Genomic DNA, 26992 nt, shown 5'->3' with positions numbered 1-26992 from the left:
GTAGGAATTTGGCATCTCCTGAAGGAGATTTGATCAGGCCCCGGCACTGGCACTGAGGCAGGGCCGGCACTGGAATTGATCGAAATCGACGAGGGGCCACTGTACATCGTGGTCCAGGTGACTGTGGGACTGCACGTCCTCCTGGTACCCAGGGGCGCCAGTCTTGGCTGGAGGGAGGCGGGAGGATTACCTGCGTTCACGGGAATGAGTCGGGAATGGGGACCCTAGATTGTCGTGATTTCGGTGGGGACTCGAAAGTCCTGTCCCCAGGATGACGCCATAGCCTCCGGGAGATGGTTTGCTACTGCAAGATTGCAAATTTTGGATTGGTGAGGTCTTGTGACTCCCACCACCGTAGGGAGTATCATTTTAAATTTATTTATTCCTCGATCGCGTGATTTGCTTTCGCCTATTGACGATATTCGCAGGGAACTCTGTCCCTCTCGATGAGGGAGATTGTGCACCCAGTCCTCTAAAGCAGTGACTCAAGTGCGCGGCTCGCTACTCGTGGAGGGGCCACGAGCACGGCTCCCTTCGGCGGAGGCCTAATGACTTGGGATTCAGGACGCCAAGGCGCACGGTGGGAGTAGTTGATTTATTATTGCGTGGGCATTTTGCCCATGCGGAGAATGGCCATAGACCTTGCACGCCGTGTGCTGTCTGGTTGTAAAAGTCTTTCGCGCTGCCCTGTGGAGGGCGAAGTAGTTATTTGTCGGTTTTCCGGGAGAGAGAGGAGCGGTTTTTGTTCCGGCACTGAGGCACTGAGGAATGCCCTGTTTTCTGCAATAATGGCGTTAGCTTGCCCGAAGTTTCAGCCTTAGGGGAATTTGTTCCTCCGAGAGGGGCGGGGATTTATTTTTCCGCCATGATCCTTCTTGAGGGTGGTGGAGTTTCTCACATGTCTGTTATTCGCAACACTCGTGAGTGTTGGTGGGGCTTTTTCCACTATAAGGAGTGGCGAGGGCAGGAGGCGTAGCGCAGGAAATGCTCGAACTTAAACCGCCGAGTACCTCGGCGGTGTTAGGTGGCTCCCTTCGAATCGTTTTTTGTCAACGCCGCTTCCGGCCGGTACGCCTAATCGGACCAAGTCTGGCCTACTTCTGGGCTGCTCTTCTTAACGCCTCTCCACCGGCCATAATCTCGTGACGTCAGAACTGCTTGGCGCATGGCTTCCTGTAGTTTCGATCGTCTGCGGGAAGGGCGTGGTAGGCAACGAGGGCCTTTCCACTTCAGGAATTTAGTGAGAACAAGGAGAGTTCGCTGGGAGAGATCGTATACTCCAGGACTCGCTCGCCCTTTCGCCTCATACTGGGTTCGGACTCGTCCATTTTGCATGAACGAGTGAGCTTGGCTGAGGGCACTCATCCCCATGCAGGGGCGGGGCGGGCTGTCGCTCTAGCATCTGAGCTCGTGGGCGCTTTGTCGCCTCGATCTTCCCATTCTCGTTCCTCCCTTTCCTTGGGCGATTCTGTCTCTCTCCTCTCCTCGCGTTCTCTCCTGTCTGCACGCTCTTTTTCCTTCTCCTGCTCTTGAGCCGATTCGCTCTCTCTCCTCCTCGTTGTTCTTGGCAATCTGTTCCTCTCTCTGCACGTTCTTTATCCTTCTCTGCTCTTGGGCAATTCTTGCCCTCTCTCCTCACGTTCTTAGCCTCCTGTTGCTCTTTGGGCACCTTGCTCTCTCTCTCTCTCCTCACGTTTGGCCTCTCGTTGCTCTTTTGGGCAACTCTGTTCTCTTCTCTCCTCACGTTCTCTTGTTTCTTCAGCCTTGGCATCATCCACTCGCTTCTGAACCCATGCTCTCATGATCTTGCCCTGACAGTCCCATGTCCCTTCCCAGCTGACATGTAGAATTTGAAATCCCTGCTTTGTTGGGCTCTGCATTAGCCATCTTGAAATAATGGGTATAAGGATAGGCCTGAAAAGACTCAATTGCAGACCCAAACACCCAATTGTTCAGACTGGTGGTGAATGGATCTGTCTGAATACGACAGGTGATTAGTAAGTCTGAGGAGACTTTTTGTTAAAATTTGATATGTCTTGGAAAGACGGGTGTTCTTGGCTAACGAATTTTAATATGTCTCGAAGACGAGTTGATTTTGTCACGCCGACTTGGCCGGCTGTAGCGCAGAAGTTAAGGAGTTGTTCTAACGAACTAGAATGATCAGTCCCGTAGGGGCTTAGATGTGTGTGAACCATAATTCGTATAATGTCTCAAAAGGACTTAATTTTGGGTTCGTAGGAATGAAATTCCCCGCCACGCGCGACGTGAGAATTTTTGTATGAGTTCCTGAGGATCAGGGTTTGGAAGAATTCTCGCCATGTGCGCATTTAGAATTTTAGGAGTCTCTGAGGACTGGAATTTGAGAAATTCTGCCACGTGCGACTTAGAATTTTAGGAGTCTCTGAGGACTGGGAATTTGGAGAAATTCCTGCCACGCGGCGACGAATTTTAGGAGTCTCTGAGGACTGGAATTTGGAGAAATTCGCCACGGCGATTTAGAATTTTAGGAGTCTCTGAGGATCGAATTTGGAGAAATTTTCGCACGCGCGACGAGAATTTTAGGGTCTCTGAGGACTGGAATTTGGAGAAATTCTCATGCCACGTATGACGAGAATTTTAGGAGTCACTTAGACTTGGAATTACGATCTGTCCCTTAGACTTAGAAATTACCAACGGAACCAAAGAAAAATGTATGCTGGGAAATGAATGGGAAAAAAGAAAAAAATGCTACACACGCGGCATGGGCGGGGTGGGGTAGGTCGTTTGGCCAACACCGAGGTATTTTTAGATTCTGGGTGAATGAACCCGTATATTTATATACCGTCTGGACCTGGAATTTCCCAGTCGTCTGAGAGGATAACAGTACAACGGCCTAGTAATTTTCCTATAAGCCGGAGTTTAAATTTCGCTTTCCTAACACCTAGCCTGAATTCTAACTACACTGAGAGAACTTTCAGCAATGCAAGCTGACTTCGCTGTATCCTAGACGCGGGAATTTTATTCGCGCCTAAATAGCGTTCGCTAATCTGAAATGCGAAGTAAAATTTATCACAGAGGAATTTCTTTCACTATTCCTCGAAGCAAGAATATGGCAAGGGATTTTAACACAGAGGAATTTCGCACTATTCCTCGAAGAAGATATTAGCACTGGTTATTTCCTCTAACTACCTATCCTGAAAGGCATGCATTAACGAATCTAATATTTATGTTCTTTTCTCTCAGTGATTACATGCATTCCTATTTCTAATTCTAGGAACAGTCAATGATTGTAAAAGGTTTTGCTAAGATAAACACATTACTTTGATGTGGAATTTTCTGATCTGTGTGCTGGTTTTATTACATTAAAAGGTTCAGAATTGTCTCGTACCCAGCTTAGCTTTTGCTAATAGCTGATCTGGCAAGTTGCAAAATGCAATAAAGCAACACTAGGGAACTGCAACTGCAAACGAGATCTATGGCCAGGTCGCCATTTTTTACGTTTTTCCGTGGTTTTAGCTTGAAAGATTTGGTGAGACAGGTGCACACCTCTAAGGTAATTTCTCTAGCCCTTGTGGATTCTGACTGTGGGTACGGGAAAACGTAAAAAAAAAGAGAAAACAAAGGAGAATTTCATATGAGCATGGGGCTCTAGCGAAACATTGAGGAAGACATGAAAACACGGGCACATTTAAAGGAGGTATTTACATAAATGACATTAGTACGGGAAAGAGGAACTCAGTAGATTGAATGAAACTGAGGAATTCCAGACACAGTCCGAGAAGCTTCCACGAAGGGTCCCTCTGAAATGAGAGATATGCACATTATACGCCAGTAATGAAATAGACAAAGAGTGATGAATTCGAAGCTGCACTGAGGGTGCCAAAGGAGTAATAAAGACTTACACTGCTGATGCAAGAGGCACACGGACATTAGACAAGGGTGATTTCTGGCTTTCTCTTTAACCAAATATTTCGAGACAAAAGCGTGACTGAAATGGGGCTCTTCCAGGGCACTTTACCTTAGCAGATTTTCCGAGGGCGCGTAGAAGGCGGTCCGTGGATGACTTGCGATTTCCGAGGGCGAGTTTCTTCCACGTGGTGAGATGCAAGGGCTTCCGTAAAGGGGCAAGGCGATGGGGACTCCTCAAAACTCCAAGCAATGGCGTGTGGGCTCGAGGAATACGGTCGAAGGGCACGAGGAGAAGTACTTTGAAAGTGGCCACGTGGTTAGATGGCGGCATCGATGGGGCCAGGTGTTGAGGACGTCTTCAAGTTCACCCATATCTTCCAGCCCGCGTGGTGTGTGTCTTCGACTCGTGGGTTTCTGCTTTTTATCCCTCCTATGGGGCAGGGGCATCCACCACAGATGTTGACTTCATTGCACCTCTGCTGCCCGCAGGGGAGGTTTTGGGCCTGTAGGAAACACCCAAGCCAGATTACTTTTGCCTCAAGGAAAGATGTTTATCAAAAAATGGGAGCGCTTCTTTAATCTTTTTAACTCCTTGAGTTTTTAAGTCATAGACAGAGGTCTATCGACCGTCGGCTGGGCAGTAAATGAACAACCAACAACAACAAAGGAGGGGGAGGGGAGGCACGGCTAGCGAATCTCTGCTAATCATAATAATATGTATGTATGTATATATATATATAGTATAGGTATATACATAGTATATATATATACATATATAGTATATATATATATATATATATATATATATATATATATATATATATATATGTATATATATATATATATATATATATATATATATATATATATATATATATATATATATATATATATATGTATATATATATATATATATATATATATATATATATATATATATATATATATATATATATATATATATATATTATTATTATATAGTAACAGTATGTTGTGTCACAGTGGATGCATCGTGACTTCAAGGGAGTAAGTTTATCTCATCGGAAGAACAGGTAGTGCTCGCACGAAGCGCCATCGTTATATCTATTTGCAGGCACAATGAGACACAGATGAAAAGGAAGGTTACAAAGTAAAACAAAAAGAACAAGAATACCTGTATGGTCAATTGTCAAAGGTAATAAATATACATAAACCAGGATAATCCTGGATCAAGAAGTCACGAACTAAAACATAGGCCTAACTACAAGAGATACGAAAGTTTAGCCACACAAAATCCAAAAACATGAATAAAATTGAAAACCAGATGCTTAATTGCCAAGGGGTAATAAACAAAAGGGTAACCCAGGAAAATCCGGGATCACACGGTCACAAACTAGAACCAAATACTTAACATAAGAGATGCGGAATCTTACCCGTTCAAATTACAGAAACATGTATAAGTATTTGGTTCTAGTTTGTGGCCGCGTGATCCCGGATTGTCTTGGGTTACCCTTTTGTTTATTACCCCTTGGCAATTAAGCATCTGGTTTTCAATTTTATTCATGTTTTTGGATTTTGTGTGGCTAAACTGTATCTCTTGTAAGTTGTGGCCTATGTTTTAGTTCAGACTTTTTGATCCAGGGGATTATCCTGGATTATCTTTCATTTATTACCCTTTGACAATGACCATCTGGTATTCTTGTTCTTTTTGTTTACTTTGTAACCTTCCTTTCATCTGTGTCTCATTTGTGCCCACACGATGCGTTAATAAACGTGAAAGCGCTTCGTACTGAACTTCTGCCTGTCATTTTCCCGTGGGATTCGCTTATACGCTGAAGTCACGTGCATCCACCGTGATTTTTAAGCATATATTTATATATGTATATATATATATATATATATATATATATATATATATATATATATATATATATATATATGTATACAGTATATTTTTATATGTTTCGGTGCAGGTGGATCTTATGACTCCACAATTATTACTTTTTACTCGAAAAATGCCTTGCAAGATACCCAGGACATATAAAACACAAACAAAAAGAAGTACACGGAGCGGAGGGCTCCTTCACTGGGAAGTGCGTGAAACACGTGGATATAAAATAGTTATATTTGAGGAAGGCCACAAGGTCAAAAGGAAAATTAACTGCCTTTATTATTTCTAGGCATTTTGCCCATGAGGAAGAGAGTGGCTATAAACCTTGCACGCCGTGTAAAAGGTTTGGCTGAAATTCCTTCGCACTGCTCCTGCAGAGGCGAGGCGACCATTAGGGGCTGTCCGAGAGAGAGATTGGGTTTACTGCGCATTGCTCCTGGCATGCCCGATCTTTTTTACAGAACTCCGACACGACGCTTCTGTGATTGCCCATTCTTCGATGGAGGGGCACCCGATAGCAGGCGGGTGGCGAACCTTGCGCTGCAGCGAGCCTCCTGGGGGTGATGGGTGTCCATAGATCTCGCTTATTCGCAGCAATCAGCCAAGGTGGGGCCTCCTTCGGCGATGTGCGTGGCGGTGGGTCAAGGGGTGTGTAGAGTAGGAAGTTCTCTTATTTGTATTTGTTCGATGGCATCGTTGAGGGTCGTAACCCCACGGCTCGAATCCATTTGGCACGGGCACGCTCGGACTTGTAGGCCCAGTCTGGCCCAGGTTTGATTGGCTCCTTCACTAGCCCGCGCCAGCGCCCTCCAGCTGCTCAGGGGGCTATCTCGCACGCCTTGGCAATAGTCTGGCGATGACCTCCCAATTTTCCTGCTCCTCCGAAGGGAGGGGCCCTGTAGGCAATCAGCCTCCTCCAAGGAACTTGCCCAACACCAGGGAGAGTTCGGCGGGCACCTTCAGGGGCAGGCCTTTAACACTGTCTCGGGGCGCTGTCGAGCCACACCTCGGGTCGCCTCCGTCCACTTTGGCATGCTGCCGATAGCCTGGCTGAAGGCACCTGGCTCCCTGGGGCAGGTGGAGGCTGATTGGGGGACTGAATGGGAAAATGAATTGGTCTCGTTTCAATGGACCGACGACACGGATTTATTGGGACAAGAATAGGACATATGGGCGCCCGAATGCACAGACGACGCCTGATCAGCGCAGGGCGCTAGTTTTACTGACTTAAGGGAGAAGTGTAATTCTCAAGGGCAATTAGGTGGGTGGCCATCCCATATCTGGCAAATAGATAGGCAAATACACGCAGCCGTAGTAACAGCACAAACAAACACACAAAAAAAAATCAGAACAATACAGAACATATAATGCCAGACCCCCAATAATGCAAAACAATTTGGTATAGCGAAGCAAATCAAACAAACAAATGTTTTCCTAACTGGGCCACGGAATGGACGGTCAAGGCCGTCTGCGCCATAATATACGCTTTCGCTCCTATTTCTAAAACGAGAGAGAGAGGGTAAAATGCGCCAGCAATGCTAATTGACTTCTTCGAATAATGGTTGACGCGAGGTCTCGCGCCTATATCTAATGATTCGCCCGAAATCACTGTTTTTACAGGGAGGAATATGCGCACTATTCCTTTAATGATTTATCACCTGTATAACCTAATTGAATGGCATGCAAGCCGCCTGCAAAGGCTTCCAAAGCTGGTGCTTTCGGCGACTTCGCTTTCCTCGGACATACTCTACTATAAAAAATTCTAGGACTAGTCACGTTTTGTACAGCGTCCTACACTAAATAAACACAGTTTACTTACGCAGAATTTCTTGGCTCCGTTGCGCTGGCTTTCAAAGGTTCGTAATCTGTCTCGTGATCCAGCTTAGCTGAGCTAATTGCTGATTTCACAAATTGCAACACAAACAACAAAGGGGAAGAGGGGGGGAGGCAATCATTACGAGAATCACTGGTCAGGTCATGCCATTTTTATATGTTTCCTGCAGGTGGATCTTAAGGACTCACAATTATTACTTTACTCGAAAATGGCCTTGTAAGATACCCAGGACATATAAAACACAAACAAAAAAAAAGAAGCTACACGGAGCGAGGGCTCTTCACTAGGGGAAGTGCGTGAAACACGGATATAAAAATAGTTATATTTGATATACAAGGTCAAAAGGAAAATTAACTGAAATACGGTAAACACACAGAAGTCCTCCCGAAGGGGGAGCTTGGGAATGCCAGGAACACGACCAAGGATAATTCCTGCAGGCGCCTTTCTGAAACTATTGGACCCACTGCACATCTAATGCTGGAATTTGGGATTGAATTACTGGGGGTGCACTGAAGGCGCCAAGGACTCCTGAGGTTACGACTCAGAGGAAAGAAGCAGAACACGTGGGCCTGGCTTGAACCAAGGAATATCAGGGAACACAGTTATAGGCCCAGAGATTAATAAATGCAAAAGGGCTAAGTAATCGTGACTAGCAACTGCTTTTGGTACATTACCACATTTGTAGGGGCAGGGGGTTGACGACGTCTTCGCCGAGAAACACGCGGTGGAGCGTGGACAAATGGTAGCCCTCCCTCTTCCAAGGTATTTCTTCAAGTCGTAGATTGGGGCGTGAAAGGGCGCCCTTGGATGATGAAAGGCCGCGTTTAATGTCCACTCGCGTTTGAGACTTGCAACTTCTTGTAGTCTTCTTTGAAGGCCACGTGGAATGGAACACGGGGCACACAGGGCGCGCGGCGCGGGATTCACGTGGCGCGAAAGGAAGAGGAAGGTAGGGGCAAAGGACCGAGACTTGACTTGTTCTCGCCGGCTTAACTAGCAACCGCGCGTGAGGGGAGAGCTGTCCTGGCCCTGACCTTTATTGCTTCTGGACAGGCAGGGGGCGATATCCTGACCCAGGTCGCCGACCCGGATATCATAGAAAACGATTTTCTTCCTGTACCAAAGAAACAGTGCGTGCCGTGTTTATCGTCCCCAAACTATTATATTTCCTGAGCCCCTACCCGACCTTCAAAGGTTCAAACCAACCCAAAGCAGGAAGGAGAAGAGTTTCAGCGGATTTTGGCGCTACTTACAATATATATATATATACATATATATATATATATATACATACATATATATATATATATATATATATATATATATATATAAAGATATATATATATATATATATATATATATATATATATATATATATATATATATATATATATGTATATGTATATATATATACATATATATACATACATATATTATATATATATATATATATTTATATATATATATATATATATATATATTTTATATATATATATATATATATATATATATATATATATATATATATTTTACTAATCATTTTATTGTGGGATTTTATTATATATTTTATATATATATATATATATATATATATATATATATATATATATATATATATACAGTATATATAATTATATATATGTGTGTGTTTGCTGTGTGTAAAATTTACTAAGAATCACTCTGCTCTTATAACTTAGAGGAAGAATTATTCTCATGAGATGATATTTAGGAGGTTAAAATGTAAATGTGATAAAATATAGTTACTTTTAATATTATTATTCATTATTTCATATATAGTCTGTGATTTCCCAACCTCTTCTTCTCCTGCTGCTGTTGTCTCTTTTAATTCTACTAAAGGAGGACAGAAGGAAAAGGAACAGTTTCTTGCGTGACTGTCATTTACTCACTGTCATTTACAATTAATCTCTAAATCAGTGGTGGTGTCTTCTGCCCGGTTTGTTGGAAATGTCCTGATTTTATGACTTGGGCAATCGACCTGCAGAAGCAGTTTTCATTTCCTGTATTTTAATCTCAGTTCTTTTGCTGAAATCATGGAAGAAATGGGACGAAGGCTCTCTAAGTCTTGTATTCACCCTCATCCCAAATATGCAATCCTGTGGGATGAAAAAAATGAGAGGGAGCTCTTAAGATTATGATGATGGTTGTGATACTGTTATCTGCTACAAAAAATATTAACTGTTAATAGTATCTATACAGAATCAAAAAGAGAGGTGAGGCAAAATTGAGGAGTGAGATGCATTTCATTAATGATGAAAATTTTGAATTAGCAAGAACCGAGTATATGAGTTTTGGTTCAGAGGGTAAAAGACTAACTAGAGAGATAAAAGAAGATCTGTCAACGAAAAGGTTGCGGAAACTGAAAAATCAATTTAAAAAAAACGATGGTCAGGGTCAAAGGATAGCATATAAAGCAATTGGAGAGCTGAGTGGCAGTGCTGGTAAGCATAAGGATATACCAGTCATGGATATGGAAGGTAATTTATGACCAAAAATGTTGAAATCAGAAACAGATGGAAAGAGCACTTTGAAACAGTTCTTAATAGACCAGTCCCCCCAGAAGAGGATATAATGCCTGCTCAGGAAGATTTAAATATTGATGAAGGTGAGATCAGGCTTGAAGAAGTGGTTAAGGAAGTCAAAAAGAGTTAAAGAATTATGAGGCACCAGGAGAGATGGCTTATTCCTGGAAATGTTTCAAGTGGAGGAGGATAGATTAGTATTTGTCTTAAAATTATTATTCAATAAGATATGGGTGACGGGGATAATACAATCAGGTTGGAAGAATGGTGTGAACATTAAAGTTCCAAAGAAAGATCTGAGTAGGTGTGGCAACAGGATGGAAATCACTTTGTCACATGTAGCCTTGAAAATTTTCGGTAGAGTATTGTTGAATAGGTTGGAGCCAGTGGTTGATGGTACTCTGAAGGATAAACAGAATTCTTTGTTTTGCTGATTTTGAAAAGGCCTTAGATAGTATTTCGAGACGAACTATGGGAAAATCATGAGGCATTATGGGACACCGGAAAAGTTTGTGACGGTTATAATGAACATGCATGAGGGCACATCTCGTAGAGTGATGGTTGATGGGTGTTTGAGTGACCCATTTGAAGTCAAGTCTGGTGTGATTCAGGTGGTATTCTGTCTCCTCTGTTGTTTGTATTGGTCGAAGATTACGTTATAAGAAGGGTCAAAAGAGAAATGGTTGCAGGATTGCTCTGGGGAGAAAATAGGAAACTTCTTGACTTAGATTATGTTGATGATATAGTTCTGATCTATGAGGGACCAGAAAAAATACAGAGAGTGTTGGATTGTCTCATGAGCGAAGGTCGAAAGGTTGGTTTGGTTATTAATAGTGGAAAAACTGAAATCATGAATACGAGTATTGAAAATGCACAGGATTGTCTAATTGAAGGTTTGGTCGTAAAGCAAATGGATTAGTTGAAATATTTAGGTACATATTTAGATAAGGATGGTTCTCTGGGCACAGAATTTATGGAAAGATTAAAAATGCCTATCAGGCAATGGGAATGCTCAAAAATATTTGGAATAATAGCAGTTTTTCTGTGCATACAAAAATCAAAATTTATAGGGTAATGGTCAGAGTATTTTGACTTATGGGCATTAGTCATGGTACAGCATAGATACTTCTGGATAATAAAATGTTAGCATTTGAAAACAAGGCCCTCAAAAGAATATTAGGAATTAATTGGAGGGATAGGATATCAAATAACAGAATTAGTGAAGTAACGGGGGCAGGCGGTCGATGAGTATATTAGGTTCTCGGGTTGGAGGAGACTAGGCCATGTGAATAGAAGACAGGAAATAGTACGAGATACACCAGGGTGGGTTGCTCTTGGTAGATAGGGTAGAAGTAGGCCAAAGGAGACGTGGTTGAGGACGATGAGGCGGGAAGCAGGGGATGGGCACTGTGGAGACCTTGAGGAGTTAGCCCAGGACAGAATGTGGTGGCGTTAGTTCATCAAGGCCTTATGCATCCCTGTATATATATATGTGTGTATATATATATATATATATATATATATATATATATATATATATATATATATATATATATATATTGTGAGTCAGAGATAACCACACACATGCTCATGTATTTAAATATTTTTCCTAATCTCTTATTATGTGAAACAAGTAATTCAATGACAGTGCTTTCCTTTCAGTACACCCTCAGAGTTGTTCTAAATAAGTGACTCATGAGGCCATTACCAAAGATGAAGCAGTGAAGAACAAAACAATAAAGTTGTTTGATTTATGGCTGAATGTTTTAGTACTTTGTAATTATGGGAGTAAAAGTGAATTCCTACTTACTCAACTCATTCACTGGATGCAATACCTCTCCTGCAAGCTCAGCGTAGTCCCTTAAGTTTCTCACGACCCAAATCTCTGTGCTAGTGTTTCTCTGGGCAGCCTTCAGTATTTCATTGAGTTGTGAAAGATCTCGTGGTGCAAATCTCAGTTCAACCCATTTGGGCCTCAGTTTAGACAGTAAGGACGGTAAGACACGAAGACTATCGGTTCTTGTGAGTTTTACTGCTGCTTTAGAGATGTTTCTTTCATCTGTGAAACAAGTGAGTCCAAACTCTATCATCGAAACCAGTTTCAAAATATGGTTCAAAAAAGATAATCATGTGTACCATGATAGAAGCTGTAAGATACATAGAGTTCATGAATGTCTTTTATTGCATTGCATAATGCACCTCCCTCACTATTGTAAAGTATTCCTGGTATAAAGGAAATGACTTCTCTTAATTTCCTAAGTATCCTCAATAGATCATTTTTATCATATAATCCCTTTGACCGTAGCACATATAGAATAACGTTTCCTCCTCCTTGTGGCCTCCTTCCACCTGATGTGATGATTTCATCACAGATATTGCCTGCAACTGCAAACTCCTGCTCACTCCTGTGTCTGTGGCAGTATACATTTACAACCTCTAGATGTTTTACTGTTTGCTTTATGGAGAAATAGGATGACATGATGGCATCAAATTTTTGACGTATTTTTTGACTACTAATCTCACTTTTAAAGTTTCTTACATCTGCCTCAGACCATTCATATTTTCTCTCAGTGTAATGCTTCAGAGACCATTTTCTGTACAGTCCATCAAATTCCTCCAGTGATTCAACAGAAGTTCCAGTCTCATTGGAGATTCTCTTGATCTTATGTTTCCTCAGCTGTAAGTAGAATGATGTCTTGGTAGTGATAATTTCATCCCTTAACTCTGGACACTCAATGTAAAGGAGAATGAACAGGTTAAAAAACAGTGGCGTTTGCAGGATGGCACTAGTGCCAGTGTTCATTTCTTCTATTTTCTGAAGTAGTTCTTTTTCAGTTCCTGTCGGGTTACATCATTTTCACCAGGTGGCCAATGAGTTTTTCTGTGAGCAAGATCATATCATGTTTCTGAAGACGTGAAACTATGAGGTTGATTCTGGAACGTTTTCCTTTGTTCACAATTTTTGTTAGTCCATCTGTATTCCCTGGACGTGTTGTGACAACAAACTTCAGGTTATTTGATTTAAGTGCCAACATTTCTTGAAATAGTTTTTGAGATTTCTCATTGGCCTCATCAAACCCATCACATAAAACCAAACACATTGAACCTAGAACTACCAATTTGACAAGATTAAAAGGAAACAGAGCAACAGTTTTTGGAATCAAGCTTTTAAGGTAATCATCAAAGTTGTCGTGGTCATGATCCCTGAAGTAGAAGAAGAGCAGAAATGGGAAGGAAGAGATTTCTGGTATATCCATTGTCTTCTTGCACCATTCCTCGGCATAGGAACAAAGAATTGTGGTCTTTCCAGAACCTGCATCACCAGATATAATCACAACTTCAAAGTCTTTTCCCATTTTGTCTTTGTTGAGGATTTCTTTTTGATTTACAATGATACTTTCATTGCCATGGGGATCTCTATTTAACTCCTTATTATCTTCCACTTTTAAACAGACCATGATGTTACCTGGATCTGTAGGACCATACTGAGATGAGCCAGTCGTAGGGCAAAATCTGACAGAGGCGATCATTAAGACACAGGAGTTCTCTTCAGAGGATTTTTGTATCATGTCAGAAAGCTCACTCCCATACTCTTCTATTTCTTCTTGAAGCCTTTGTCGGTCCCGTGACTTTGAGGGATCATATTTCTCTCGGATCTTGTCTAGGGTCTTTGGAACAGCAGCTTGGATCTTTGATTTAAGCCTGTCAATGTCGTCAATGTGTTGTGGAAAGAGAGGTTTGGTTTTCTCAAGAGTTTCCTCGAGAGTTTCTTGATATTCGATGAGTTTACTTTCCAAATCAGTTTCGTCAGGAATATCAAGGGTTTCATGGCTAACATCGTTCCTCTTATCTTTTATTTTTTCACTAATCTTTTGAGTTCGTTACCAGGATCCTTCACCCTTTTGCCAAAGAGCCTGGCAGATTTTGTTCATGACCGTGATGTCCAGATCTTCTGGAGGCTTTTCTGTTAGATTTTTATATCCTGGTCACTGAAAGCATTTTTTTTTCAAGTGGAACATTGTTGTCTTCGAGAATCTCTGGATGCTCTTGTGCTGTTTTTGGAGAAAGCTTAGGTTTAATATCTCATAGAGTACTTTCTCCCCAGTGCCTTACAAAATTATAATACTTCAAGTATCTCAAAACTTTAGAGAATAAACTGATCCTGAGGGAGCCATGTTGTTTATCTCTTGCAAAAATCTTCAAGAAGAGAGAACCTGGGAAGTACAAAAGCATAAGAGCAGTTAAGAGCAGGAAATAAAATGAGAAAAAAAAAATCAGTAATAATGATAACAAAAGAAGCAGTGTTAATATCAGCTTTAACTTGACTACCATGATGAGATCAACAGCAGGAGGAACCAGAGGGAATTTGAGGAACTGGAGGAGGAAGAGAAGAGATTTATGGAGGTGGAGACTGGAGAAAGGAAGGAAGAGACACAAGAGAGAGAGAGAGAGAGAGAGAGAGAGAGATTTGTCTCTCTCTCTCTTTCTTCTTCTCTCTTCTCTTCTTCTCTCTCTCTCTCATCCAAACCAGAGAAGAAAATTATTGCTCTTATAATACAACAGTTCATTCTTCTCTCTTTCTCTCTCTCTTTGTCGAAAAGAAGCGGTGCAAAAAGGTTAAGGAGAGAGATAACATTAATGTTGCAAAAAATGTGTATGCACTGTACTATAGAGAGAGAGAGAGAGAGAGAGAGAGAGAGAGAGAGAGAGAGAGAGAGAGAGAGAGAGAGAGAGAGAGAGAGAGAGAGAGAGAGAGAGAGAGAAATGATTTAAATTTTTTAGAGATGCATTCATTGTAGCATATGAACGAGAGAGAGAGAGAGAGAGAGAGAGAGAGAGAGAGAGAGAGAGAGAGAGAGAGAGAGAGAGAGAAATAATTTTAATTTTTAAAAATTGTATATGTAGTATATGAAGGAGAGAGAGAGAGAAATTATTTTTATTTTTAAAAATTGTATATGTAGTATATGAAGGAGAGAGAGAGAGAGAGAGAGAGAGAGAGAGAGAGAGAGAGAGAGAGAGGGGCTAGAGAAATTATTTAAATTTTTTGAAATGTATATAGTATTTGAGAGAGAGAGAGAGAGAGAGAGAGAGAGAGAGAGAGAGAGAGAGAGAGAGAGAGAGAGAGAGAGAGAAATTATTTTAATTTTTTTAAAAATGAATTGTAGTATCTGAAAAGCCTATAGGTCACAAGTATGTAATGAATTGCAATACACAGTGAATATTTAATTAACAGGTGTGGAGGAAAACTCCCCAAAATCCTTGAGAGGATGTTTAGCTGTTATCTGACACATTTCCTAATTAAGTAAAAAATTGTGACGTCAGGTATTCTCAAGACGTGGGAACTTGTTACATGACTTCGTGAGAGCATTCGCCGAAATGTCCAGGTTCCAGTGGAAAGGTGTATATGTGCGTTTTCTTTTGGGTGGAGTCCCAGGGTGTGAAGGGATTAGTTATGGAAAAAGGATCATTCGAAGACCAACATTGAACATTATTAGAAGTCTTCAGTGAAGGCTTTGTGGTTCGAGATTTATCAGTTAAGACTGTGAACATTGCTGTTTGGAGGTAGGAACCACATTAAATTTCCCAAACTGTACATTGCTTTTTTCATTTATATATTGTCTTTTTTTTCAAGTGTGTATTACATTGTGTGTACTTTATAATTCCCATATCTTTATTCTTACACATTTTGGGTTAATAAGAGATTTATTTGACTTCTTCAGATGTTCCTCTGAGAAAGAGATTGAAGATGTACTTATTGGGAATGTACTGGACTTTGGCTTATTTTGACCTATTGCGAGTTACGGTGTAAAGACTATAATATGATTGATCTTTTGGGAACTTTAATATTCCATTTTATTTCATCTCTTATTTCTTGCAATCTAGTTATGGTAGATTTTGTAAAATAAATTATTTTGGGTAAAGCTTGTTTTGCTGTATACCTGAGAGAGAGAGAGAGAGAGAGAGAGAGAGAGAGAGAGAGAGAGAGAGAGAGAGAGAGAGAGAGAGAGAGAATGCAGAGTCTCTACAGATATGCACTACCAGTAGCCTTTTGATGAGGTCACTATCAGCGCTACCAATAGATGGAACATCTCAACTTTGTAGTAACAGGTAAGCAATGAAATTACCTCTCAACTGGCCAACAGGTATTTGGTGGCAGCTGACTAAGGACCTCTGAAAGCCTCTGAAGGGACTGGTGATGTGGAAATTAGGAGTTAGGGTGGTAGCATTGTTTGATGACTTAGGCATTTTTCTGTCTGCTTGAGGTGAGATGCTGTAATGCACGATCAGTGACTAATGGTCTTGTGTGATAAGTTGGTGTGTTTATGGATCGTAAGACGTGTGCGGAGTGTGTTCTTTTCAGATTGGCAATTTTTTCTAGGTACTTTTGTAAAGTCACCACATTGCCGTCAGCGGAGTCTCCTTCAGATGCGTCATTAATTAAGTCTCCGCTGAGTAAGTTTTCTTTGGTGACTTCCCACTTTCTTCGCCACACAGTTCGTTACGCCTAATGTGCCAGGTCACGCATTTTTCTACCATTTAAACTTTACATGTATTTGTTCAACTGTCATCAATTATGTATTGTGTGTTTCTTTATTCGCAGGCATCAAGATTATATCCATATTGGAATTCTGTATGTTTTTGTATTGTAAATTGTACTTGTTCGCTGTATATTATTGCTAATTGTTTTTGACCTCAGGTCACACTCAATCTCATTGTCTTCCGTGGTTCGGCGCCAGTCGGCCGCTATATAAACTGCCTGAATCTGTAATAAACCAGCAGTAACTTTTACCTGCTCGTTTCTTTTGCACCTCTTATAGTGGTGACCTCCCGGAGTATCCCGGAGCCATTAGCGGACCGACACGGCAACTCAGTCTTGGCTCCAGGAACTCTCCAACGCTCTTAGCGGACTAAGCACGGTGCTGTATCCAGCGTTTGAGCGTGTTGACTCTCGTCGGTAAAATCACCAGCGTCACTAACGGACTTACACGGCACACGGAAGTGAGTTCTGACGCGAGTACCCCACTCCAGTAAGAGGGCAAAGAGCGAGCATGGACGCGGACATCCCCACCTTCCTGCAGTTAACTGCGGACCTCGCGGACTTGGAGGTCTACCTTCCTCCCATCTCTCCTGCGCCCGTCCCCGCACCAAGGCCCTCCCGCACCTCCACACCCATGCCAGTGCCCCGAACACTCCATGGCCCGGCAACACAGTCGCGTGCCGCCCTGTCCATAAAGTTGCCACCTTTCATACAGGGGAACCCAACGATGTGGGCTCGTGAGGGTCGAGAGCCACTTCAGGGTAGCGCACCTGACAGACGAAATTCTGCAGGCCGACACGGTCCTTAACGCCCTCCCGGAGGAGGTATACAGAAAACTCGTCTCGCGGGTGCCCAGCACACACCCCCTCACATACAACGTCGCGAAGAAGGCCCTCCTCGAAACGTGCTCCCTACCTATCGCCGAGCGGGCCGCCCGTGCCATCGACCTCGCCGTCAACCCACGGCATGACCTTAACAAGGTAGATGCATGGAGCATGGTTAAGGACCTCCTTTCACTACTAGACTTCGACGGCAGGAAAAAAGCGGCAGGAAATAAGCCTGTCGCGGGAGATCTACCTTCAATAGCTCCCCGGAGGTCCGCACCCAGATTCTCACCCCTACATCATGCCTCTCGATGACCTCATCCAGACAGCACAGCACCTCACGGACTGCGTGGAAGGCCACGCAGCGGCTAAAAGCGCCCACATTCAGTCAGCTCCGTTCAGCAGGAAGAAGAAACGGAGCAGGGCGTCAACGTCGTCGCCAGGAAACGTCCACCGCCCCACAACAGATGGAGTACCCGGGCCTGTGTCGCTACCACAAGTGGTTTGGCAAAGACGCGAAACTGCCTGCCGCCCTGCTCGCTTGCCCGTTCAAAAAACGTGCGGTGGCGGCCAGCAGGACAAACCGCCATGGCAACCGAGAAACCCAGGGGCCCAGAACCAGGCTTCACGTCCACGACACTGTCTCCGGCAGGTTGATGCTGGTCGACACAGGGGCCTTTAGATCGATCTTCCCAGCATCAGGGGAGGACCGCAACCAGAAACCAGACCCGGCCGCCTTCCTGATGGCCGCCAATGGATCCCCATCTCCTCCTACGGCACCAGGCCCCTGTCGATCTCCATCCTGGGCCAGAATTACTCCTGAGACTTCATCGCCGCTGACGAGTGACCCCGCTCCTGGGTGCTGACTTCCTTGTGCACTTCGGCCTGCTAGTCGACGTGGAACGTAAGCGCCTCCTCGACACTGACTCCTGCCGGTCTCTCCCATTAGCAGCGGGACCCAGGGCACCCACCATCAGCTCCATCGCCCCCCACCAGTATGCACACCTGCTGAAGGAGTTCCCCGAAGTGTTCAAGCCCGAACTCCGCCAAGTCCCCGGGGCCCCAGCCAAACATGGCATATACCATCACATAACATGCGAAGTTCTGAAGGCTTCCCCCACAGCGCCTTCAGGAGGTGAAGAAGGCATTCGCAGAGATGGAGTGGATGGGAATCTGCAAAAGGCCTCCAGTCCGTGGGCCTCCCCCTCCACATGGTGCAGAAACCGGACGGCTCCTGGAGACCTTGTGGTGACTACAGATGTCTCAACATTGCAACGGAGCTTGACCACTACCCCTTGCCCAACATGCAAGACCTCATGGCCTCCTTTCACGGAGCCAAGGTATTCACTAAATTATACCTTCTTAAATCATACTTTCAGGTACCTGTCGCACCAAAGGATATACCAAAGACCGCCATCATAACGCCGTTCGGGTCCTACGTGTTCGCCTTCTCCACCTTCGGATTGAGGAATGCCGGGGCGACCTTCCAGCGGCTCATAGACAGCATCCTTGGGGACCTGAAATTCTGCGCCTGCTGCGTTGATGACATCCTCATATTTTCCAGGTCTCACAGTGAACACCAAAAGCACATTCAGGCAGTCCTGCAGCGCCTCCAAGAGAATGGCCTCATCGTCCATTTTGACAAATGCACCTTCGGCGTCCAGAAAGCTGACTTCCTGGGCCACGAGGTATCCCCAGCAGGCGTCCGCCCACCACATCAAAAAGTAGCAGCCGTCACCAGGTTCCCCACCCCACCTCCGTCAAGGCTGTCCAGGAGTTCCTCGGGATGGTGAACTCTACAGGCGGTTCATCCCCGGGTCGCACACACCACGGCCCCCTGACGGAAGTTCTCAAACGCCAACCAAAGTCCCTGTCTTGGGGACCCAGCCAGCTGCAGGCCTTCTCCCTGACGAAGGCTGCCTCGCCGAGGCAACCGCCTTGGCACACCAGGATCCCAAGGCCCCCTCCAGCTGACAACGGACGCCTGCAACGTCGCCTGTGGTGCTGTCCTGGAGCAGGTCATCAACGGCGCCCCCAGCCCATCGCCTTCTTCAGCAAGAAGTTCATCCCGCAGAGACCCGCTACAGCACCTTCGACAGGGAACTCTGCGCGATGTATATATATAGTCCGGCACCAAGTTCCTCCTGGAGGGGACGCCCTTCACAATCTTCACAGACCACCAGCCATTGGTTCACGCCTTCACTAAGCAGGGGACGCATGGTCTTCCAGGTAGCAGCGCCACCTCCCAGCCATAGCTGAATTCACCTGCTCCGTCAGGTACCTCCCCGGCAGGAAAATCCCGTTCAGCAGACGCCCTCTCCAGAGTCGAGCTGAACGCAGTGCAGCCGGGGTAAACTATGAGGACCTTGGGCCAGGGAACAGGCTGCTGACGCAGAAACCCCAGCCTGCATGCGCCGCCATCACGTCCCTTAAGTGGCGGGACATGACCCTGCCCTGGGGGCCCAAGTCTCCTCTGGACATCAGTACCAGGTCAGCCCCGCCCCTGGTTCCAGCCTCACGCCGCCGCCAGGTATTCGACATAATTCACGGCCTCTCACATCCCTCTGGCAGAACTACGCCAAGCTGCTGTCAAAGAAGTTCTTCTGGTACGGGGTGCAGAAGGACGCCACGTCTTGGCGAAACAGTGCCTGCAGTGACAAAACCAGCAAGGTGGGTCGTCACACACAGTCCAGGATAGGTGAGTTCCCACAGCCAGAGTGCCGTTTCGCCACATTCATGTCGACGTCGTCGGGCCCTTCCCCCATCAGGCAGGTCCAGATACCTCCTGATGGTGGTAGACCACTCAACAAGGTGGCCCGGCCACACCGATGCAAGAAGCCACAGCCAGAGCGTGCGCCGAGGCCCTGCTTTCCAGTTGGGTCAGCCGCCGCGCCCTGGACCGACATTCATCCTGTCCGAATTATGGTCCGCCCTGGCCCAGCTGCTGGGAACCACGCATCACACCACCACGGCGTACAACCCGGCGGCCAATGGCCTGTTTGAGCGGTTCCACAGGTCCCTGAAGGCGTCCCTCATGGCCTGCTGCACTGCCAAGGACTGGAAACATCAGGTGCCGTGGGTCCTCCTCGGTTTGAGAACCGCCCCCAGAGCCGACGGCACCCTGTCTGCAGCTGAAAAAACCTACAGAGAGTCCCTTGTGTCCCAGGCGAACTTGTGACAAAAGATCGCCACATCCCATCACTGCAGAGGCTCTGCGATGTGGTCGGCAAGTTTGCCCCTTGCAAGCGCACGTACACCAGCAGGTCGGCCACCTTCACACCGCCAGAACTGTCATCCGCCACCCACGTCTTCGTCAGGGTCGACGCCGTCCGCCCGCCACTGACCAGGCCCTATAGGGGCCCCTTCCGCATGCTGGAGCGGAACAGCAAGGCGTTCCTGCTGGCACTTCGGGAAGAACGATTGGGTTTCAGTAGACCGGTTAAAGCCCGCCTTCCTGGAGGAGAGCACAGACGTCCCCTCAGCGCAAACCCCGCCCAGCCACCCCGCCACAGCCACGCCTCGAAACGATGGGCGCGCAGCCATCCTAGGAAAGGCCCACCCGCACCAGCAGCTCAGCAGCCTCATATGTGGGCGCCCTTGTCCTCAAGAAGCCGTCGCACCCTTCAGCGTCCCAGCAGATACGCAGATTAGTCAGGACGTGTCCCACGTCTTGGGAAGTATTTGTAAAAGTCACCACATCGCCGTCAGCGGAGTTCCTTCGGATGCGTCATTAATTAAGTCTCCGCTGAGCAAGTTTTTTCTTTGGTGACTTCCCACTTTCTTTTCGCCACACAATTGTTACGCCTAACGTGCCAGGTCACGCATTTTTCTACCATTTAAACTTTACATGTATTTGTTCAACTGTCATAAATTATGTATCGTTGTGTTTCTTTATTCGCAGGCATCAAGATTATATCCATATTGGAATTCTGTATGTTTTTGTATTGTAAATTGTACTTGTTCGCTGTATATTATTGCTAATTGTTTTGACCTCAGGTCACACTCAATCTCATTGTCTTCCGTGGTTCAGCGCCAGTTGGCCGCTATATAAACTGCCTGAATCTGTAATAAACCAGCAGTAACTTTTACCTGCTCGTTTCTTTTGCACTTCTTAGACTTTTGCAGCACAGGTTATCGAAGACAAAGAGGGATATTGTTACGTAAGTGTTCTCTTTGTGTTGGTTGAGTGGGAATTAAAGGGGACAAGCCAGTTCAAGGCAATTGAGTACCTTTTTTCGATTGCATGTGCATGTTAGTCAGAGCTTTTGTGGCTTAGCGGGTGACTACACTTGCAAAATAGTGTATAGGTACGCTGTGAAGAGACATATTACGAGGAAATCAAGAAGGTTAACAGATAGGGTGTCTTTTGGTTGGTACACATGTTCTCTTTGATGACTGAAGCAGTTTTTTTGCAATCGAGGCAAGCATGCACTCTTATCAAGTTAGTGAGTGGTGACGATTTGGTGACATCATATAGAGCATTTTGATGCAGTTATCCCACTGCTATCCCATTCTCTTTGCGAGCCAGTTTTCTTTTGGTGGGTGGACTGAAGTATTTCTGCTTCATCGCTCACATTTAGCGTTTAGAATTTTTTTCTCTTAATTGTTCGCATCTGCGGTTAGGGTTTCTTCATTGTTCACATTTGGCATTTAGAATTTAATTAATGGTTCGCATTTGCAATAGTGTTGAGAGTTTGCTGAATTTCTAACTTTTTTTTTGTTTTTTCATTTTCTTCTTTCTCTCTCTACCTTTGGGAGTTATATGAAGCTGAGATCAAGTCGAGTTCTTGGAACTTGGAGGGTTATCCATTCCGATAATATGGCGGAGGCTAACAAAGACAAAGATAAAGTAGCAATGTTGCACATATTCTTTCCGTAAATGCTGGAGTTCAGCCCTTTCCCGGGGCTGGTTGATGGCATTCTTCCAGTTCCCCTCAAAATTTTTATGGAAGGGGTGTCGAATTTTTAAGTCACCAAGAAAATAACGGATGTAGTAGAAGCTTCAATGAAGCAAAAGGCTCCTTAGTTTAGATAAAGGGGATATCAGACACCGTTGCTTGAGTCATCACATTTTGAAGTGTAGGACCTGGGACGATCTTGAGGATTTTTTGAGAGCGTCATGTGGAACAGCTGTAGCTGGCGATGCTATTCGAGATCTCAGATCTCTTTTCAAGGTCCATAAAGGCCATGATTCGCTGGTCACGTTTAGTGCCAGATATTTTGATGCTACAAGGGATTTTTCAAAGAGGTTGAGAAATTCTGGTTGGGTAAATGGAGGCTCTATACGATAGAGAATCTTGAGAAACTATTGCATTATGCATGGATCCTGAATGACGTCCCTGATTCTGTCGTAAATAGTTTTTGACAAGGAAACAGAAATGGGGTCGGATGAGAATTTACTGTTCTCTCTCAAGTTTGTAAGCCCATGTCGAAATGCCCTACAGTAGATAGCTCCTCTTTTGGATGGGATACTGAAATCTTCTGGGGCTATTCAAGCATCATACACAGAGTAATTCTGACTCCACAGTTATGAGGTTATGTGCTAAGAGAGAGGATGGTAAGACTTCTGCAAGTTCAGGATCCCAAGGGCATTGTTATAATTGTAATAGGCAGGGCCATACTAAGAAGTTTTGTAGGGTGAAATATTATGGCACTTGCAAGTCTGCATATCAAGGTTGGTGGTTTTGCCCAATTCTTTAACAGAATGAGTCTAAAAGCATACCTAAGAGCGCTGGTCTGGCAGGTAGGAGAACTCCTCGAGGGGGTTTTTCAGGACCCTCTAGGGGCCGACAAAATTTTTGGTGGACCGAGCAGCAACTGAGCAGCAAAAAGGGAGGAGATAAAAGGGGTTGTTTCTTGTGATACAGGACTTCTGGGGAACCCTCAGTGGCGAAGCTTTACACTAGTAGTAAAAAGGTCTGTGTATGGCGTTGATGTGAATATTTTTATAGATACAGGCGTCTCTATTAATTTGATGAATTATGAGTTGTTCCGATCGTTCTTTTAGACCTGCTAAAGAGACAGTATGTGATGGTCAAGCAAATAGGTTACGGGTTTTGGGTTACATTGATGTGAATTTATCTCTTGGGGGTAGATCTTTTACAGAACCATTTTTGGTTATACAAGGGGCTGCTTTGGGGAATACTTTGCTACTGGGTCATCCAGCGTGTTGAAGACACAAAATCTCTGTTCATACAGGGGTATGTGGTATAAGTGCTGGAGTACCTGGTGTTTTTGTGCCTTACAAGGGACTGGATGTAAGTAGAGTGGATGATGATAACGGAATGGGTGTACGTGAGAATCTGCAGGTGGATTCTGAACATGTTTCTGTGGGTAAGAAGTGTTATAAGGGGGTTTTGTCGGATGATGTGGTTCTTTGTCCTGGTATGGTTCGTATGGTGAAAGTTCGAGTGAAAGGTGTGCACAAATCCAGACAGGTGTGTGTGGATGAATGTAGCGAAAAGCTGAAGGGGTTAGTGTACAGGTTGTTTAAGCAACGTATCAAGTTCAGGGTATACTTGGGTGGAATTTCTAAACTGTAATGATTCAGTTCGGAATTATCAGAAGGGTACTTATGCAGTTGATTTTGTTGACTGGGTCGATGAAGATAATTCAGTTGCTATTGTCATGGACATGTGTAGATTTTCAGAAGCAGATTTACAGGCTAGGAGGCAGGTTTTGAAGGATTATTAAGCCAATGCTGATTTTAAAGAATATGATGAGGGTGTGGAAGATGTTCTGGCTGAGCTTGCGGACATAGTCGCACTTAAAGGGGATAAGTTAGGGTTAACAAATGTGTTAGAACACAAGGTTCATTTAGAGGATAAGACTAAGCCTATATTTGTCCCTTCATATGGGATTCCTTTTAAGATTAGAGAACAGGTAGAGCAAGAGGTTAATAAGTGGGAGGAGGAAGGCATTGTTAGGCCCAGTTCCTTCCTTGCCTTTTAATTTTCCGTTGTTGGCAGTGCCTAAGAAGGAAGATTCAGTCTGAGTTTGTATGGACTTTAGGAAGCTGAACGAGCAAACCATTACTGATCGTTACCCTGTGGCATGTTTGCCAGATTTATTTGTTGAGACTGGGCAAGAATATTTATCCTTCAATTGATCTGACTCAAGGGTAATTGCAAGTACCGCTTAGCGAGGAGAGTCGAAAGTACACCGCTTTCTCTTTGATACAGTTTTGCATAGCTTGTTAGGGAAATCCATATTTATCTATATGGATGACATATTAATTGCCACTGATTTGGTAGAGGAACATTTAGAGGTTCTTTGGGAGGTTTTTAGGGGGCTTAGGTTAGCGGGTTTGAAGTTGAAATTTGTATATATACCTGTGAAAAATAGTTTTGAGAAAATAATTACTTGTAAAATATTTATGTAAAAATGGATGTCATTTGTGAAAAAACTCCCACTAGAAGTCAATGAGAAGGCACGATAAAGTAATGTAGATGAAGAGTTTATTTAGAACCATAAAAGCAGTAACTCTGAAAATTTGAACCTAGTCCTGTAAAAGTTTTCTTCCTGTAAACTGAAGTGTTAAAACGACCATATTGTTGTCGGACTAAAACATCCAAGAAAGGTATCTTAATATCACTTTCACACTTAGTTATTACTCACTCAGACAAAGGTAAGGGTGTTGTCTTTCTAAACAAATCTGATTATATTGATAAGTTTGATAAGGTTGAAAATTGTCTATTGGGTGTATAAACGAGAAAGAGAGAGAGAAAGATTGTGTCATTTATACAAAAGTTGTCTATTTGGCAAATAAACAAGAGAGAGAGAGAGAGAGAGAGAGAGAGAGAGAGAGAGAGCAAGTTCCACTGGCCCGGCATCCGAAAGTGTAAAGCAATTCGTTGCCTCCTGCCCCACCTGCCAAGTGGCAGGAAACCCAAACGAGGTAGTCCCCAGGGCCCCCCTCAGGAATATCCCCTCCGCTGGCATTCCCTTCAGGGACGTCGTCATTGACTATTTCACTCCGCAGGGGAGGATGAAAAGTAAATCGGGGAATGCCCATTGCCTTACCATCATTGACCGCTTCATGTGATACCCGGAGGCAATTCCGGTAAGGAGAGAGATCTAAAAACGCAGTGAAGGCCCTAGTATAATTCTTTTGTAGATTCGGGTTCCTTGTCATGATACAAACAGACCAGGGTTGACACTTTATGTCGAAATAATTCCGTGACGGCATGGCCAGCCATGGAATCAAGCACTTTCACTCAATGCCCTATCACCACCAATTGCTCTCTACGACACTCAAAAAATTGGAGCTCGAATGAGGTGGCTCGTGGGAGGACAGCCTCCCATATGCCCATTTTGCTGCCCGCCACACTCCCTCTGAAACCACCGGGTATAGCCCCTTCGAGCTATTGTATGCCCATTCCACCTGGGCACTGCTCGACATATTATGTGACACATGGGCGGACCCCACCCAGGTGGATGGGGCAGAAGAATTGCCCACCATTCAGAAAAACCTTCGGGCAGCTTGGGCGGTAGCCCAGGCCATAGAGGCGGCCACCCAAGAACGGGTGAAGATAAAATTTGACGAGACCGCCCGCTCCTGCTCCTTCAAGAAGGAGATCAGGTCCTTGTACTCCGGACGGGTGCCACGAGGCCCCTCGAAACCCACTTCTCGGGCCCCCACCAAATCTTGGGAAAGCATGGGGACTTGAACTACCCAGTAGACTGCAGGAAATCTGAAACCATACCAGACCCGTAGCGAGGAGACACCCAAAGATGATACATCCACCCCTGAGGCAGTAGTTGGCACTGCTGCCCTGGCCTATACGCCCACCACTAACTCTGAAATCCTCAAGAATCTGGAGGTCATCACCCCATGTCTCGCTGCCACCCACAGGGAAGATATCCGCTGGTTATTAGACCGAAACTTGCAAGTCGTCCGAGACACCCTTGGGTGCATGGACGTGTTACAGCATTCCATTAATATCTAAGAGGGCGTGAAACCCATAGCCCAGGGATACCACCGGGTCAACCCGGATAAGGCCCATAGGATCGTGGAGCAGGTCCAGCTCCAACTCGACCTTGGCCTTACAGAGCAAAGCCACAGCCCCTATGCCTCCCCAGTAGTCCTAGTGCCTAAGGAAGGCGTTGGAGTTCGACTTTGTGTCGATTTCAGGAAGCTGAATGAAGTGACGGAGTCGGAACCTTACTCCCTTCCCTGGATCGAGGCTTGTTTAGACAGCCTAGGGAGTGCCCCCTATCTAAGCAAGATTGATTTGGAGAAGAGCTATTGGCAAGTCCTGCTGTCTGAGGAGTCGCGCTCTCGGGCAGCGTTCATAACTCCTAGTGGAATATACCAAAGCAAAGTTATGCCATTCGGGTTAAAAAGTGCTCCCAGCTGTTTCCAACGTTTGATGAACGAGGTACTGGCGGGCATAAAGAACTGTGTGGTATACTTGGACGACATTGTCACCTACGCCAGCACCTGGGAAGAGCACTTAAAACTCCTAGAACAAATTTTAACTGCCCTGGGAAAAGCCT

The 26992-nt window shown here is 44.7% G+C and overlaps 1 long non-coding RNA gene across 3 annotated transcripts in view; it reads right to left on the bottom strand.

Annotated features, from left to right (window-relative positions):
- LOC136837973 (uncharacterized) overlaps positions 1–26992 on the bottom strand; it is a 257728-nt gene that overhangs the window by 199038 nt on the left and 31698 nt on the right. The window contains exons 5-6 of one of the 3 annotated variants that reach the window (XR_010852824.1): positions 11943–14346; positions 9500–9706 (exon numbers count right to left, since the gene is read on the bottom strand). This is a non-coding gene — a long non-coding RNA (uncharacterized lncRNA). The remainder of the gene's footprint in view (positions 1–9499; positions 9707–11942; positions 14347–26992) is intronic. The other 2 variants (XR_010852823.1, XR_010852825.1) reach the window with 2 other exon arrangements.

This window comes from Macrobrachium rosenbergii, unplaced genomic scaffold (assembly GCF_040412425.1).
Source record: "Macrobrachium rosenbergii isolate ZJJX-2024 unplaced genomic scaffold, ASM4041242v1 13903, whole genome shotgun sequence".
Lineage (NCBI taxonomy): Eukaryota > Metazoa > Arthropoda > Malacostraca > Decapoda > Palaemonidae > Macrobrachium > Macrobrachium rosenbergii.
This window is presented reverse-complemented; position numbering and strand designations above follow the sequence as displayed.